The sequence below is a fragment of the Cygnus atratus genome, chromosome 5, assembly GCF_013377495.2.
Source record: "Cygnus atratus isolate AKBS03 ecotype Queensland, Australia chromosome 5, CAtr_DNAZoo_HiC_assembly, whole genome shotgun sequence".
Classification (NCBI taxonomy): domain Eukaryota; kingdom Metazoa; phylum Chordata; class Aves; order Anseriformes; family Anatidae; genus Cygnus; species Cygnus atratus.
In genome coordinates, this window is record NC_066366.1 from 64,490,486 (window position 1) to 64,508,390 (window position 17,905).

A 17,905-nucleotide genomic window follows, 5' to 3' on the forward strand; every position below is an offset into this window, starting at 1 on the left:
ACCAACCCCTTATCACAAACCAACAATCAAGCAGCAGGACCCCGTGCCAGCAAAGCATGACGGAAAACCACTTGTTAAAGGAATAACGCCGGGAGATGGGAGCCCTCCCCTCTGCTCCATGGCAGAAAGCCATTCTGTGAGGGACCACCTGCGGGAGTACCCGCTGTCACAAATACCATAAAGAGACCCACACAATTCTCTAGAAAGGACAGGAGCCCTACACCTGGGGAATCCTTTATGCGGTCCCACTCTGCTCCAGCGCCGCGCCCCCCCCCCCCCCATGCCCAAGCACTGATGCTGAAGTCACAGCCCCCGGTTCTCCAGGTGCTGCAGGGAGTCAGGACCCGCCGGACGAGGGCAGGCAGCCCCATGGGATAACCTGTTACGGCGTCATGGACTGAGGAGAGGGGTGCAAAATCTGCTCTATTTGAATGTTTTGTGGATGGGTTGGCCGCTGGAGAAAAGCTTTAAATGCCACAGACCTTTGGGGTGCTGGTAAAGACTTAAAGGTTATCGCAACAATTTTTGTAGAGATGCTATGAAACACAGAATTCATTTTGGACCAGTAAACCAAGAACTGCCTGATTAACATTTGTTGATTACAATATAACATGATTACAGCTCCTATACAACACTGCAATATACTCCACGAAACAGCAGGAGACCGTAAATGAACACCTGGTAATCAGGAATGAGATTCCACAGCAAAAACGCCGTGCAGCCGGGTCCTGGTCCCGAGCTTACAGGAACCGGGGGAGATGGGGCTTTTGCTTTCCGTGAGCTTGGGACCAGGTCTCCATTACCTCATAACGGCGGCATTTAATCGCGCATTTCACACTGTTCTTTGTAACTGGTTTTGTTCATTTAGAGCTCTGATACTAACAGCATAAACAACATTCATTAATAAGAAAACAAATGAGTTGACAGCGCTGTAGGGATTTCAATGAATTTTAAATTTTCAAAACAATATCTCTCAGTCCATAAGAATTACAGTAGCAAATCAATTTGCCTTGACTCTGGGTATCCATTTATTTGGTTTCTTCTAATAAAATGAGCACCAAGTGTTTATCATTCTAACGGTTTATTTACACCCCTTCTCACAAAGTTATACGTGGGGGCTGAGAGGGAACACTGTTAGGAGCCCGGACAGGTATTTGGTGAGGCTGGAGCTGCCCGAGGAGGACAGAGGAATTAGCAGCAGCTTCCACACAGTGCCAGCAGCATTGGCCTTGCTTGTTTTTAGGCTCCTCTGAACCCCCACCTGCCCTGGCAGAGGGGATGCTGCTGGTACTCACTAGCAGCAGCGCATTAGTGCTTTCTGCCTGTACCCCGCCACCCCTGCCCCAAATATGCTGCACTGTGACCAGCCAGCCGTGCTTCTCGCCTGGGCAAGGCCAGCAGCAGGCAGGCAGGAGAAATGGGCACCCTCCCGCTGCTCCTATTTGCATCCAATCTGCGCGCCGCGGGGGCCGCGGGCAGCAGCAGCGCTCAGCTTGCACCGCTGCACAGCCCCGCTCCCAACAAGCAGTGTCTGCTAAATAACGGGGCCACATTCGTCCCCGATATCACTTTGCTCACTGCAGGAGGATCCCACCGAGACTGGTTTGGGCCCATTACTGCCCTTAACATTCCCCAGCCCCCTATTTCTTTTTACTGATCTCTGCTCTAAGTGGGAGCACAAAACTGCAGCTGGGCTTTGTTCAAGACTTATGATGGCCATGACACAGACTTATTTGGGCTCTGCTGAAAGCACAAAAATAAGAAAATAAGTAAGATCTGCGCTTTTCTAGGTCCACCATCACTGTTTTTTGCACATCAGGCTTATTCCTAAAGATTTCATTTTATACACGGTGGTTTAATCTGGAGCTGAAACCTGTTCTGAAAATAACAATAATGACGATAGTAATAATAATAATAATAATAATAATAATCTGAATGCATTCGAAATCAGTGCCCTGTTCTAGGCAGAGAGAGAGATGAAAAAGTGTTTTTTTGTTTACATACAATGGTTGGAAGACATTACATTACATTAAGCATCTACTCTAAGTACTTTTTTATTAGGTTGTTAAAAAAGGAAGAAGTTCCCAAACACTTCCCAAACACTTCCAAGTCATAACGGATTACTGGAAAATATTTTCTGGAAAATTCACAAATATGCAGGTAACCTGCTGCTAGAGGGCGGCACACCTGGGGACATCAAGTTGAGCCTTCTAAAGGTTGGCAATGAATTTGGGGATTTTTAAGTAAAGGCTATTTTTTCCTTCAACACTAAGCCATAAAACATTTTTTTGGCAATGGTTTGCTCAGTGATGTTGGAAAGGAAAAAGAAGAGAATTAAGATCAAGTCATCCTGTGAGCAAAGGAAATCTAAGGTAAGCTCTCAGCACACACTTTCTCATAAGACAACATTTGATCCTTCTCCCCCTAGTCAAGTTTGGCTGAAATATCCAGAAGATTTAACATCTGGAGACAAGCTACATTTCCACAGATGTCCTGTTTCCTTAGAGATTTGAGCTAAAAACAACAGAAAATGAAGCAACCATGGGCAGACAGTCTAGTGCTAGACTGGCAGTGACAGGTTGTTGGTGACACTTTGTACTTGTAATATAGTATTTAAATCAATTTTTAAAAAGCAAATTTTCCTTATTTAAGGCCAAATACATGTATGAAACTATTTGACTTTGATTTTTCTATAATTTAGCTATAATTTTTCTATAATTTTGCTAGAGTAGAAAAATGGAAAGAGAAAACAACATTTGAAGGTATTTAAAGCACAGCATGATAAGCAGCTAATCCAAACAGAAATGGCAGATGTTTTTCCTGTGTCCAACAAGTGTAACTGCCCCAAAATTAGGGAATAAACTCTGGGGTGCAGCTGCTGGGAGCGTGAGGAGGACGGGCAGACGGCACGGACATGGCACGGGCAGCCCCCCCAGCATCTCCGTCCATGCCGCGAGGCCCCGGCCACGGGGGCCACCGCCAGCCGAGGGCCTCTTCCAGCCATTCCTCCAGAGCACAGGAGCAAACGTCCCAGTTTCCCTGGAGGTAGGGATGGGCAGTTAAAATCCTTTGGCTTCTACAGTTTAATTTTTCCACCTGAATAGCCAACAGGAGCAATCAGAGCTGTGCTTGTGCATTTTTTTCTTTGATACTTCCAAGGATGCACGGGTGAAACTCATGGGAACCGAGTCAGTCGTCTGCCCTGGCTTCGCCCTTTAAGAGCCTCTTCCAATTTCTGCTTCATGCTCTGTTTTCTGCTCAGAGTGATTATGTGCAAGAAAATCCCTAAATGTCACCTGTGTTTTCTAAAATGTGGTCGTACAACACAGCTCTGCAGCAACAACAGCATGCAGCTTAGATCGTACTGCCAATATAAATCAATTGTGGTAGTCCAGGTTATCTGGAAATGAGATAAACAAGTGAATTTCAAGCACAGCACTTCTCCTCCAGAGGGCACATCGCCAAATGGACATTTGCCTTTCCCCAGAGCCCCGCTTCGGCTTTCGGGGTGCCTGCAGGACCACCGCCGAGCCCAAGCAACCCCCCCGGCTCCAGCTCCTGCCTCCCGGTACAGCACACACTGTACACAAGGCCACTCTGCTTCCAAAATCTGAATTTCTGTCGCAGCGCTGAGGAGAAGGATGCCTGATTACAGAAGGCAGGGGAGGGCTGAAATACAGCCGGATGGTGCCCATTTCACACTGCCCGCAGACTGCGCCGATATGTCAACGCCAGCAAATGTCATTATCTCTCGTAAAACGCTCCCTGGAGACGGAGTCAGGTTCAGCACTGTACTACAGAGCTGAGATAAAGACGCAGGAGTCCTGGGATTGATAGCTTAGAGGAAGCGCGAGATGCCGGCAGCCTCCTGCCCGGAAGACACTTCGTTAGAGTGAGCCCTCCCCAAACCAGCCGCCAGCACTTCAATACCAGCCTCCACTCGGGGCCCAGCACGAGAAACTGGAGTTAAAGGACTGCAGGCAGAGGGACTGAATGGAAACCAGAATCCAGAGAACAAATGCCATTTTGCAGGCTCACCAGCTTTAAACCACAAAAGGGTCGGTGCAGAGAGGACTCGGAGTTCAGGACTATGAACTTAGACCTCTGAAGCCACACGCCTCCTGGGAGCATCCCTAGCCTTTATATGCCCTGGGAAGTGGCTGAGGCAAACTCAGACAGCTCCAGCACGAACACATACTCCTGTACAAAAGAGCAAGCAAACATGACTGATGGGATGGATTTTCCGGCCCAGGTGTGCATGTGCACGCAGTGCAGAACCCACACCAAACAAAGGCACTGCCCTGCCCCGAGCAGCCTGACGAATCCAACGGCCGTGTGCCAAAACCTCCTTGGGAGCGGTGCAGTCAATTCCAAACCACGGCCTAAGGCTTCCTGAGGAAGATTCACGGCCTTCAGTACCCAGTTCAGGCAGGTCAGGCCAACTAGTGCACTTAGACCTCTACAAACACTCGTAGAGGAGGCTGTCAGGTCCCAGAGATGGAGCTGGCCCATCTGGAGCACGGCACAACGGCTGGCACAGCCGAGCCTCGGCTTGGCACGGGGGGCTCACCTCCCACCCGCAGCAGGCTCCGGCCCGCCCTGCCCCTCCTCTTCCCTCTGCCACTCGCTGACAACCCCCAAAGGTGCCAGAAGAGTTACTTTGGGTTGGATTACCACAATTCTAGCAAACTCCCTTTGGACCCTCACTTGCACATGGGTTGTGTCGGGGAAGGGAGCAGGAGCACTCCATCGGAATTGCTTGGCAAAGCTCCGAAGCCTTTGCACACCCAGCTGGAGTCAGAGGGCAGCTAGTGGCAAACACATAGCGTTTCTGAGAAACAGACATGGGCTATGTTAAACTGAACACTAACACAATTCGGGCTTGAGTTTATTTCTAGATTCTCCCTGAGCTGTTTTTATAACCTGGGTTTTTAAAGATTTATGTATATTTATTGCATATGTAATAAAAACTTTCAAAAGAGAGATTCATTTCAAAATCACAATTTTGCTCCACATCTGTGCACATAAGCATTAAGTATTTTATCACTAAAATGAAAATTCAATGAAAACTTCATTCCCAAACCAGGAAGCATCTGCAAGCAAGAGTCTAGGTATTTCTCCAGAGCTCTTGACTTCTGAATCTAAGAACCACTCTAAATCAATTCAGAGTCCTAAAAGGACTTCATTTCATAACTTCTGTGCCTGTGTACCACAGCCCTGAGCTCTTCAGCCTCAGTCATGCCCATTAATCAAAGATATTTAGTTTATCTATAATCTCAGGTGGTCAAGACGTTGCCGGCATTCTGGTGATTTGTGCACAGATCGCACATGCTCCTGCGACCCTTCGCGAGGCTTTACAATACTGTTTACTTAGGCTTCAGCAACTCACAACATGAATCATCATCTCCGTGTTTGAGCTCTTTACCTGCATTTCCTCTGTACATAATAAATGTCATTGACAGCACCAGGCCTCCAGCTGGTGTTCTCCATATTGAACACCCGCCTATTTAAGGATCCCATCATCTCCTTCTTTCGTGTCATGGGGTGGTTGGTGGCAGACAACATTTTATGCTCTGGCTGGGAGGACAACTGGGAAGACTCAAGACCTGAGAAGTAGCAAAGAAACCCAGCACTTCTGCAGTCGACCAAAGCACACAGTCTAGTGGTTTGGTTGGTGGGTTTTGTTTGTTTGTTTGTTTGTTTGTTTGTTTTTATTTTCTTGTATTCTGTCCTGCAGAGACTTTAGGATTACTATTTCAGGCAATACTGCCCTTAACCTATAACAAATACAATTCTAGCTGAACGCATGTTTGCTCTTTGTATAAAGAGAAGTCACGAAGAAACCTTACGCCATTTCTGAGACGATCCATTAACTGACTGCTAATCGAGGGCCTGAAAAAACAAAGAATGTGGCATAATGAATTACAACAGCATTGCCAGGATTATTGGTTTCAAAGTTCTGTGAGGGAGGGGAAAGAGACAATAATCTATTTTTCTCTGTGGCAACACTCCCAGGCAAAGCACCCTGGCTTTCACCTACTGCTCCTCTTTGTTCTGCCGTGCCTGTCGCCTCTGGCTGCTCAGCAGGTAAGTCCTGCACTGAATCCTCCTGCCCAGGAGAGGTTTGGCTGCTGCCGCCCCAGTTGCCCTGGAGGACAGCAGAAGGAGCACGCAGAGGCCGGGCTGAGGCTCCCGCGGGGAGGACAGCAGAGGGCTGGGAGCTCCCGGCCCCAAGAGGCATGAGGGCATGCCAGGAGGGCAGCGGGCAGGGGGGGCTCTGCAGATCGTCCCTGCCAGCAGCGCTGCCTCTCCGGAGGAGCTGCAGCATGGAGTGGGGCTTGTTTTCCCTGCAGCCCCGTGTGACTTAATCACTTCCAAGTGTTTGCTGCAGCCACATTAAAGGCTCGAGCTCTTTTTCAAAATTGCTTATGTTCAAGAGGAAAATAGTACCAATCACCGCAGCACAGGAGTGCTCCTGTGATCACACGTGGATCTGGCTGCTTCACAGCCCTTCAGCTCACACCGATGCAAAAGGCACAGCAACTGGTGCCTATCACCCCTGAAAGCCTCCAGCCTGTTGTGTAATGGATCTGCACGAGAGCCTGCCTTCAGGTTCACCCCCAGCTACTGAAAGGGGACCTCCGCTGAAGCAGTTACAGTAGGCAGAACAGCACGCATCACTGTTTTCAGAGGGGATTTCGTCCTGAAGTCAGGCAAGCTTCTCGCAGCACACCAGGAGCCTGGGGGCAGCCAGTTCGGCCACACTGCTCGGTGCTCTGAGCTGGAGCACGACCAGGTCCCCCTCCTCCCCCAGCCACTAAGAGATCTGCAGGGTCAAAACAAAAGCTCACCTGAGGCTCAGAGAGAAATCTGCTGAAGGCAGGTGGCTCCTTTGGGTTCTGAGCACAAACTCATTCACTGAATAACTACGATAACTACTTGCCTGTGAACAAATACAGCAGAGATAGCTACAATAACCTGTAACTAAAAAGCCATAATTTCCTTCTTATATTTAGATGTATTTGCTCTTCTCATCATCTCAGTCACTGCTTGAAACTCAGCAGGTTACAAAATCCAGTTCTGAGGCTCTGCTCAGCTGATAATGCCTGCAAACAAAGGGCTTTTTGATTTCACCTCCCTGCAGGCATGACCTGGTGCCAAGGCAGACCTTCTTGTACCACTGGTTTCTTTTCAGCTCTTTGATTCTTGACTACCCGTCAGCAAGGAGGCACGAACAGTGTCTGCAGTCTTCTGCTGTTTTACAACAGAGAGCACCGAGCACCTTCGACAGTTCTGAATGGCATTAGCACTGTAACATTGCTGGGTGAAGCCTTGCTCCAGCAGCTCTGCTACAGGAGATGAGCACAGCATTGCCCCACCACGCACCCAGGCACAAACCCAGGGTGCACACAGGCCTCCGGCGGGCATAGCAGCTCCAGGGACTCCCAGAGCAGAGCACAGCTCAGCCCCTGCTAAGGCACCTCTTGTGCTCAGTGAGGTTGGCACAAGCTGATCCCAGCAGCTTGTTCCCCAGTTCATACAAACGCACCTGCTTGGAAGAATCTGCTGCTCTTGATTTAGTAACACAGTGTTTGGAGACTATTTTGACATTCTCAGTGGTTTGCAGTAATTCTGGTCTTTTCAGTGAAGTACACCCCCTCTCCATCTCGTTCTGTGCTCAGATGACTCAGATGCCCGTATTTCACTTCTTGAACTCTTCTAACAGTCACAAGGCACGGCATACCTGAGACACAGCTTCAGCGGCTTTGAGTTCTGTTCATTTTATTACCTGCAGGAAATCTTAAAAGACATTTCTTCTCTTGACATATATCAATAAATTAGTTCTTTCTACAAGGACAAAAGCAAAATCCCTATTTCTTCTGGGCCAGCCAAAGTTTTGACCTCCAACAGCTATTCAACAGGTAACCCTTATTCTTGGAGCTTTTTAAAGATCACCAAAATTGTCCTTACTTGTGCTGGAGATCGTTCTCACCGACACGGTTTGTCACAGCTTTGACACCTCTCTGGCCTTTCCCACCATCAGGAAGATCAAACAGAATTGTGTTTGTGGCCTTAGCACAGAACAGTGACCAGCAGAATTACCCATCACGTGTCTGAAGCACAGCACTGCAGGCTTGAAGCACTCACCTTTCTTCTGCTGCATACACGTAAAAGGACGTGCACTGAGTTTGCCAATTAAACAGGCAGTTCCTCAGGGGCACTGGCAATTAGTCACTATTCACCTCTCTCTCCCACAGAAGCACACTGACCTGTTCCGCAGCAGCTGGACCATATATGACTTCACTGTTGTCCCCAAAGAAATTTCTGGCAGAACAGGAAAACCCCCAAGGACTTCTGCACGCTGGAGGTTTTTGAGCTAGAGGGCCCGTGCTGCGTTACTGTGGTTCTGGAGTTCATTACAGGTTACTTTGTCCCAGTGCCTTTGTAATTTGCAAGCCACATTTTTAATTCAATACAATTTTTTGGACTTTTCTCTAAAATGGGACCGTTCTTAAACATCAGTGTAGGTGCCCATGGATTTTCACGTGCCTTGCAACAACCATTTCGTGATAAACTGACTGGTGGATTCCCCAGCTGGTCCTCCCCAGACAGTGATGCCATTGCTGCTTTTCCTCCTTCATGTTCCTCTTCTTCACACAGTCAGCACGGATTTGCAAAGGGGAAATCACACTTCAGTGGTGTGCTGCAGAGCCCTGTACTGCAGTGGTCCAAGGTAAAAATTAGAAGAGCTGTCAATGAACAGAGCTTCCAGCTAAGGAACAGCCCTTCCCTTCCACGACGAAAATCTCCACCGTGGTTTTCCGTGTCCAGTTTCCCAGTCCAAGCCTTGCCAAACTCCATACAGAGGAAAATCAGCCTCCCAGTCCTGCTGCAATTTCTGTGCCTTGTTACACAAAGCAAAAAGTAATCCTAAGGCATTTTGCTAATTGACTTGGAAATATTAAACTGTCCCCCACTGTGCACACACATCTTTGTCTCGTCTCTGCTGAGCACGGGGAGCTTCCAGCCGGCCTGTTTCACATCTGGTGGCGGTGCAGAAAGCAGGCCGACATCTCCCGGTCCTCAAGCCAATGGCACCCCTCACTGAGCAGGGCCAAGCGAGAAGGGGGTGATGCTTTTGTGCAGGGCAAAACCAAAGCGCCAGCACCGCATGGAAAACCCACTGTGGAGGAGCACAGAGACGGGACGAGACTGCCGAGAGTGGGAGGAAGCAAAGAAACCCTGCTCACATCTGCATGGTGCACCGGGGCAGCGTGGATGCCCCTCCAGCCAAACCCCAGCCCTTGGGCAGCACAACCTCAAACCGCTGTGCAGCAGCTGGCCCCACAGCCTGTGCTGGGGGAGCTGCCGTGGAGCACATCTGCATTTCCTAAACACAGGCAACATTGTCTGTTTATATGCTTCATCGGGGGAAACGCTGTCCAGTTTGGTGCAACAGGGAAGAAAAGGCCTGAAGAGAGGAACAAGTCTGACCTAAAACAGAGCTGAGAGTTTGATTGAGTCTTCTAACAAAAATCATTAGGAGAGGAGCAGACTAAACCAGTATGTGGAGACTGCCTCTTTCCATATGCCACAGGCCATAATTACTTCCCCAAAATACATGCTAAATGTATTTCTTGTTATCCAACAGCAAAGACCATAACAGCACATCACGGGGAGCATGGCTTTCCTGGGTGGACTGGGATCAAATGCCCTCCCCAACTCCATGGGGGCTTTAGACTGGGCATTTTACATCTGCATCAATTGTATCTTAATGTTCATTAACATAAGCAAACCTCAGATTTTTAATGCACTTGATCTTTTGCTGAAGTCTAAAATGTGGTTCTGCGTGCATTTCAGGCACAGGACCTTGTCCAGCCAGCATAAAATTCGAAATGAAAAGATAGAGCAAGATTTGAGGAAAGAGACATAAAAACCTCATGAAATGGTCCTGTTAAAATATGCTGATCCTCTTCAGGCAGCGGCTAGTAGAAGGACGGGGTGTTTTTTATTTTAACATTAGACAAACAAATTCTTTTCCCTCTGCCCTTCAGGTCACAGATTCAATTTAGTATTCTTATCCTTCTGCATCCACAGGGGAGAATAATTGACTCACTGAGTGAGTGAATGGACTACATAAGCACATAATTTGTTAATTTTTAGCCCATTATCTACTAGTGATGATAAGAGCTAGCTGGAACTTGCAGTTGATATAGAATTCGGAAGGCAAACACTTTTTAAAATAGGCTGTTAAATGATTAACTTAAAACACACATTTAAGCCACTAATTACAGTAATGCAAAACTTTTGACTATCATGCAGAGAAGTCGTAAAGGAAAGCCTACTTTCATTTAACAGTGGAGACAGAAGAACCAACATCACTTAGTATTACCTTGTATAATAGCGATATTCAGGGGTGCTTGCTTATGAGTCTTTTGGGGGGAAAATGGGGCAGAAGAAAGCAGCAGGTAGCATTAGACTTTTTCTATGCCCATCACTTCCCTGTCTCTTTCCCTCTCTCTTTTTACTGACACAAAGGCTACCAGTGAGCAGATAACTGCCAGGCTTTCCAATGCCAGCCCTTCACAGCCCGGCGGTGCCAGCGGTGCTGGGGACAAGCCGGATGGTGCGGGGTGCTTTGCAGCCAGGAAGGGCGAGCACACGGTGTGTCGGCAGCAGGCACGCAGCCAGCAGGACCGGGAAGGCGCTGCTCCGGTCGGAGACTGAACCCCTGCCCGATGCTCTGCTCCCCCAGGGCATTGCCCACAGAAAGCCAGAGCTGCTCTGCAGGGCGCTGCCGCGGCACCGCTGCCTTGCTGGATCCGACACGCGTGGTGCAGGAGGTTTTAGCCAGACTGCAAAATGCAAACCATATTATTTTTGGATCAGTAAAACAATTATTAACACTTGAAAACAAGCTGCAATCTATTCAGTTATAATTTCTAGTTTCACTGTCAATGAGCTAATTTAAATTTTAAAAAAGTTTGCAGCTCCCTAATTAAATTTGCTGAAAGCGTTTCTCTTATCAGAAACACAACAACTGGAGTAATTCAGCTTTGGCAGTTGCCCACATATAACAACCTCCCGTATGTTAAACCCAAGAGTTATGGCTCTATAACAGCAACACTCAATGCATATCTCAGTGCTTAGCTTAAACCATGGCTGACCGAAACATGTTCCTCTGCACACTTCCTATTTACAGCAGTTTGCACATCATTTTCGTTGAAGTTTTATGATACTGCAGTAAAACTGACAAGCATTAAATGAAGTCTCTGTTTTTATGCAAGCTCACCAGGTCCTTCACCAAATGCTCGGTTTTAATTGTACTTTATTATGAGTAGTGCTGTGAATAGATCCTCAACAAAAACTCGAGTGTGCAAAGGGTGGCACACTGACACAGAGCATGCAGTGACCAATGTAGAAGCCCTGACCTCAGAGTAAGGAGGAAGTGGTCAGCTGGCACCGGGTGCTACCAGGACTCCAACCATGGCTAGCAGGGGCAGGCACAGGCCGAGCACAGCTCCCCCTGCCCCGGTTAATGCCAGGAGCAGAGATGTGGCTGCAGCAGGACCTGAGCTGACTGCACCTTGCCAGGAAGCTGCATCCTGGCGCAGCCAGGCACGGCTCAGTACCTTGGTGGCACCCTGCTGGTGCTTTCCCAGCTGCAAGGTACAGAGCCCCAGGTGCCAGGATGCTCCTCGCTGTCTGCACAAACGCTGCTGGATCTCAGACAGCCCAGGGTCCCCGCACCGAGCCACTGCCCAACACCCTAGTGAGGACGAACAGGAGCTACCACAGCTCCGGGGCTGACACTGTGCCCGCGGGACACACAGTCACTCAACCCTTGTGGTTCGGCCTGGGGAGGAAAGGCCCTGTGCCGCCACGCACCCCTCCACGAGTCCCAAGCCTCCCCAGCACACCTGGCTTGGGACTGGCACTCGAGTCTTCCTCCAAAAGTGGGGCGTCAGGCGGCTGCACTTAGGAGGCAAAAAGTGAAGACTAGCAAATTGCATGTTAGAAATTTGCTAGCAAGAGATGAATAAATATTTTACGAACCCAGCCTTCATTAAGTCCAATGCGCGCATCACAGATCAGTTTGCAAACAGCTCTCTCCATCTGATTGTGCCCCCCTTTGCTCGAGGAGGCCCGCCGTAATGCGCTGAATCCATATGCATGCGTCTTCAGAAAGAGAAACATAATTTGCCTTTGCAGTTTGCTGGGCTCAGTGTTCCTATTTGCTGGTCCTCAGGTGCTAAATAAAATCTACAAGAAGTCAGACAAGGCAGCATCTAAGTTTATAGCCTCGGCGCTGTGGCAGGTTACTGCTCGGTTACACCAAGTGCCTAGAGGAAGCATTTGCACACAGTTTAAGAACAACAAATAATAACACAAGCAATCAAGTTGACAGCGGAATTTTTATACAGAAATACAGTTGCTTAAGCACTTTAAATATAATGATAGCTTGGGTTAGTAGGTGCTCTTTAATACCGAACTTCACTCAGAAAGAGGCTATTAACTTCCACTTTAATTTTTAAGTGGCAACTTGTGTTCCCTGAGCATTGTTCCCTGGCAGCACAGGAATTATGGCTGAAACACGAGGCCCCACCACGCGTCTCGGCCACGACAGACAGCCTGGCACTGCGGGCGGATGTATGGCGCTCCCTCGGGGAGACACCAGCCACTGCCCAGCCCTCCCACACCAAACCTCAGCACTACACAGAGCTCAGGAATTACGGAGGGTTGTTTTGAGCAACCCTACCATAACCCACTGCAGTGGCTCTGCACGGTCATCCCCAGCACAGGAAAAATTCCCCAGCAGCAGCAGCAGCAGCAGTCCAGCTGCTGACCCCCCTCTGCCACATGGCTGCAGGTCAGCCTGACACAGCAGAAGCCGCTCTGAGGTCATTTCTGAGGATGTCTTGGGGAAAAGGACTAATGATGCAGAAGGACTTTACAACGCTTCTTGCACTTCACCAGGCCTCAGCTCTCCTGGCGGTACGTGATAAATGCACGCAGCCATCCTTTGAACTTTGACGCCTTTGGCAGTTCCTGCAGAAAGCTTCCCCCAGGAGTCCATAAACCAGGCAGCATCTCATCCTTGCTCACTTCTTTTTCTCTTGAGTGCTCTCCAAGTCACAGCTCTTCACGTCCACCCACACAGCAGGACTACCAGCACGGTTCTCATCTCATTGCTGTGACATCCTGCTCGGGACCTTGACAAATGCAAACTCAGCCTACTAAAACTGCAGCAAGCCCACTTCCCCACACTCTCCCGTCCCTCACCTCGCCCTCGCAGTGCTCCCTCCCCTCTCACGAGCAGCAGCGGAGCAGTGCTGAGCGCTGCTGACCTCACAACTCCGTGTGCTCCCACCCCCAGCCAAGCCATTCACGTTGGAAAACCACCTTCTGCCTATACAGACCCAAGGAGTCAAAATTTATAATAATAACAGTAAATACTCATGGGACTTGCAGAGCCAAAACCCAAAATGTGAAAGGAGTTGAAAAACAGGCTGAGAAGACCCCAGGAGCCTGTTTTGCGCTGCCACAAGGAAACAGATTCCCTTTCCCCAAGGGATTTGGCCTCACGGTGACGCCACAGCCCCGCAGCTGAGGCAGCGGTGCCAGGCCTGTCCCTCTCCGTGCCACAGGACCACACAGAGCACTGCTGTCAGGCTGGGGGAGGCCAGCACCTGCTCACAGCTAATCACACCCAAACCAAGGCCAGGCTAGGTGTCTCCCACCCTGACCTTCCCCCAGGGGCAGCACAGCGGCACGAGGGCAGGGACAAACACGGACCTGGGTGCGCACTGCGGCCTCGGGGACAGGCTCCTTGGAGTGAGCGGGGTTTAGCTTGGGTTTCTCTACGGTATTTCACAAAGAAATGCAGGAGACAGGAAGCATGTGGTTTTTGTTCTCTTCCTAAAGCACCCTGGAGCATCATATCTCAGCTCCCGATCAAAATCAAACGACAGGTTGGGCTCTTTTGCAAAACTTTTCTGTAGATCTCAATCCTTAGATGCTTAGCAGAGCACATCACAAATTATTAATAAGTGAATTACATTTCCCCATGCCCTTTTATTAGACTGCTCATCAGAGCCCAACCTTCAAAGCCCAGCAAAGTGCAATGATTGAAAAGGGACGGGTTATTTATGTGGCTATATAAGTCTTGTCATCAATGACAGCTTAAAGGCAGCGAGCGTACCTACAGCTAATCTCACAGACAGAGCTTGAATTAGTCCAGACAGCAGCAATAACATCTCTAATTATGGAATGAGGTAAATAATTCATTGAACTTCTTTCAAACAGAAAGTGGAAACAAAATGCTCCCTTTCTGGGGAGCTCGCCGGCACAGCAAGCACAGGAGACAGGCCTGGCAGGGAGCACCGCACCGCCCGCGCCTGCCTGGGGCTCCAGGCCAAGCCAGGGACCGAAGGCAAAAGCTGCCGAGGCTGGCGGGTGTTCCCCTGCTCCCCAGGTGCCTCTTCCCCCTTCCACATGAGGCACAAAAGGTTGGACAGACTGAGATGTCGGGACACCCATCCCGTGGAAGTTTTCTGCCAGGACTGTCTTACCCAGGATGAACTCCCTGGGGAACACAATGTCCTGCCCTTTGTCCAGTGAGGCGCTGGGTTAAAGAAATCTCGTTAGTGTCATTACATATTCAGCAGCCTAGCCGTTATAAAAGACCATAGTAATTAGTCCTGGTTTTCACCTCTCTGATTACAGGCCTCCTCGTGAAAAAGACAAAGAAGAGGCTCCCAAAACACAATCAGAGCACGCATGCAGCACGCTGTACCTCCCCCAGCCAGGCCCATCACTCCTTTTATCTCATTATTCTGAGTAGTAGATGCACATGTTAATAGCTTTGTGGAGCAATTTATGAAGAATAATAGACTGTTTAACTGCAGCAGAGCAATTGAAATGCAAGCTTTGAACCTTTGCAATGATTCTACTGTACGCAGAGTGAAAATTAAAGGTTCATTGTTACAGAGAAAACGATGGTAAGACAAACTGTTCACGTGGTTATTGATGGCCCCACCACTCGATAAACAGGCTGTTAAAATGAACATGGAGGGCTCTGCATCACAGTGAGGTGAGTTGTGGGTGACCCGCTGGCAGAGATCAGTGACACCCAGGACAGGCAGGCAGACAGGCTGCAGTTCCTCATCATTCATCGCTTCCCGTTGGAAAACGCCACGTTTATTCATGTAAGTGCACTTTCAGTAATGCAAACATTAGTTGCACACACTTGTTTTTCCCTCAAACCTTACAGAAAAAAACCCAAGTGCACAAACAGCAGCATTTATAGATCTCTCTGAGCACGAAGTGTGTCTGTTGGGGTTTCCACAGCCACACACAGTTAAAAACCAGGTTTGCGGGGCTTTTCCAGTCCATAGCAAACCACCCTGAAATATAAGGCGCTAGCTTCCACTGATGGCCATCGGTTCCACTACGAACTGGGCAGCTCTGTTTCATCTCCGCTTTCTTCTTTTTGATTTGCCTGCAGAATTTTTAGTTTCCCATCTAGTTAATACCTCAACATGTGAGATGCTTTAGTGGATGCGGTTTGACTTAAAACAATTACGGCTTCCCAGTTTAAACAAAAATGCCTCTGCCCCACTCCCTCCGGCCACCCACCGATTCATTTCCCAGGGGAACCCCGAGCTCTCCGCGGTGCCGGGGGCTGCCTCCCCACAGGAGCACCCATCGCAGCAGGGCTCCAGTCTCCCACCTGCTGACTGGAGTTTCCAAGCACACTTCACAGCCCGCCGTTTCTATTCCCTAACTTCAGGCATCTGCCCAGGTGTCCATTACTTTTAATTTCTGAAAATTCATTTCAGATATGAAACATTTGACTCACAAAATGACAAAAACAGTTCTCAATTATACATATATACTTTTAAAACCAGCATTTCCTGATGAAAAACATTCTACTGCATGTTGTCTGATCAACTCTACATGCTAATCCTTTTTCCTAGCACATCACATGTCCATCCAGCAACTCTTCACGTTGTTTTTTTCCACCCTCAGTTAAATGCAGTGAATGGAATATGAGGCCCCATTTTAGATTTAACAGTGAAGTTTTACTGCCAGCTTTCTAGTAAATTCTTCCTCATCTTTGACGTGCTCACCAATCTTTCCTTAAAAAATGCCTCTCTGCTTGCTTTCTGTTCCTCCCATAACGTCACCTCTTTCAGTCTCCTGTTCACAGCACAAACCACTGCCAGGCACCGAGAGGGAGAGTCAGGATTTCTGTCTCTCATCTTCTGTGACCAAAACAATGACAAAATATTTTGCCTTTTCTCAGTATGATAAGTTTGTGCTTTTCCTACGCTCATGTTCATGAGCCAAAGGGACAATCTGGAGCTGCAGTCTTTTCCTGACATGCACACATATGTCTCGCTAGGCGTTTGATGCCCTAACCTTGCTCCCTGGTTTCGGTTGTCTGTGCTGGTTTTGCTCAGGATGAAATCACGGTGCTCGGTGTGGGCAGAGAGACTGCTCCTCGGCGCATCCACGGCTGGGAGGCTCCCCTCCACCGCCCCCGGGCAGAACATGGTGACGGCCCCGTCACTCCAAACGTGGCGCTTCTGCTTTATTTTAGCATCACTGACATTTAAAATCCCCGTGCAGTCACGACGTAAATTTAAATTGGAGGTCATTCAGGGCTTACTCTGAATACTTGCGGTACTTCACATCTATTATCTCTACAAATTCAATAAATGCAGTAAAATAAAGGAGGCACATTTATGAGAAATTCTGATGCAACTGATCAAATTAATATTTAACCCCATTGTACAAAAATTAGAGATATACATACAGATTGCAAGGTTAATTGCATTTCACAAGTAGGCCTCCTCTGCGAGCAGGGCAGTATGTACATTGCTAGAAATGTGCCTGACTGATTATCATCAAACCCAATATTTTTCTCGACTTCACCTTCTAACTACAGTTGGCTTATTAAATATTTTGTACATTCATTTATGCAGCAAGCACCTGACATCCACTTAGTGTAATACAAAGGCTGTATTTTCTAATAAGATTATAGATTGCGTTATGGTTCTAGAGAACTGTAAATCTGCGGGCAAAAAGAAGCGGGCACACACAACGGCAGAAGTAGAAGCGGTCCATATATCATGGAAAAAAACTAGACCAGGTTCCCCTCGCACATCCACAGTGATGACTGCGGGTCTGGCCCAACGTCGTGTCTGAGAGCTGCCCCGCCAGCCCGATGCTGCAGCTCACACAGCGCAGGGCTGACCCCGTGGCAGTGAGGACCGGGCTCACTGCGCCTTCAGGGCTCCTTGGCCACGTTTACCTCTCTGTCACTCTCCCTCCTCTCCCTCCTTTTCACTTTAGACACTTTCCTCTTTCTTTTGTGTTCAGTTCGGTAGGAGGTCCGGATTTCTGCTCCTTTATTAGCCCTGGCACAATGCAAATGTTTTCCTTTCTGATGTGAGCTTCCTGCCCGCATCGCAGGGAAGGTGCTGATTAAATCGCCCCACCTCCCCAAAACCCTGTCAAAAGGAATGTCAACAAACAAACCCAGAGAGTGGCCATGTGCGGGTGGATACTGAGTTATGGGGATTAACCGCAGAGGGAAATAAATTGGGATTCTCACTGAGGTCTGCAAGTCTACAGCAGGCAAACCACATGGAAACACCAAGCGCCCCCTGTAAGGCCCAGTCTCCTCTCCCAGCCACACCAGGCATTTCCGCACGGGATGGGAATTGGCCTTTTCGAGGCAGACCTGACCTGCTGTAGCCTTCACCAAGCAGCAGGGCTCTTCCCAGCCCAGGGCACAAGGACATGGGGAAAGCTTGGGGCATGGTGGTGTCTCTGAGGCTTAGAAATCAAGAGACACCAGCCAGGCAAAAGTAGATTACATCAGTTATGCTGATCA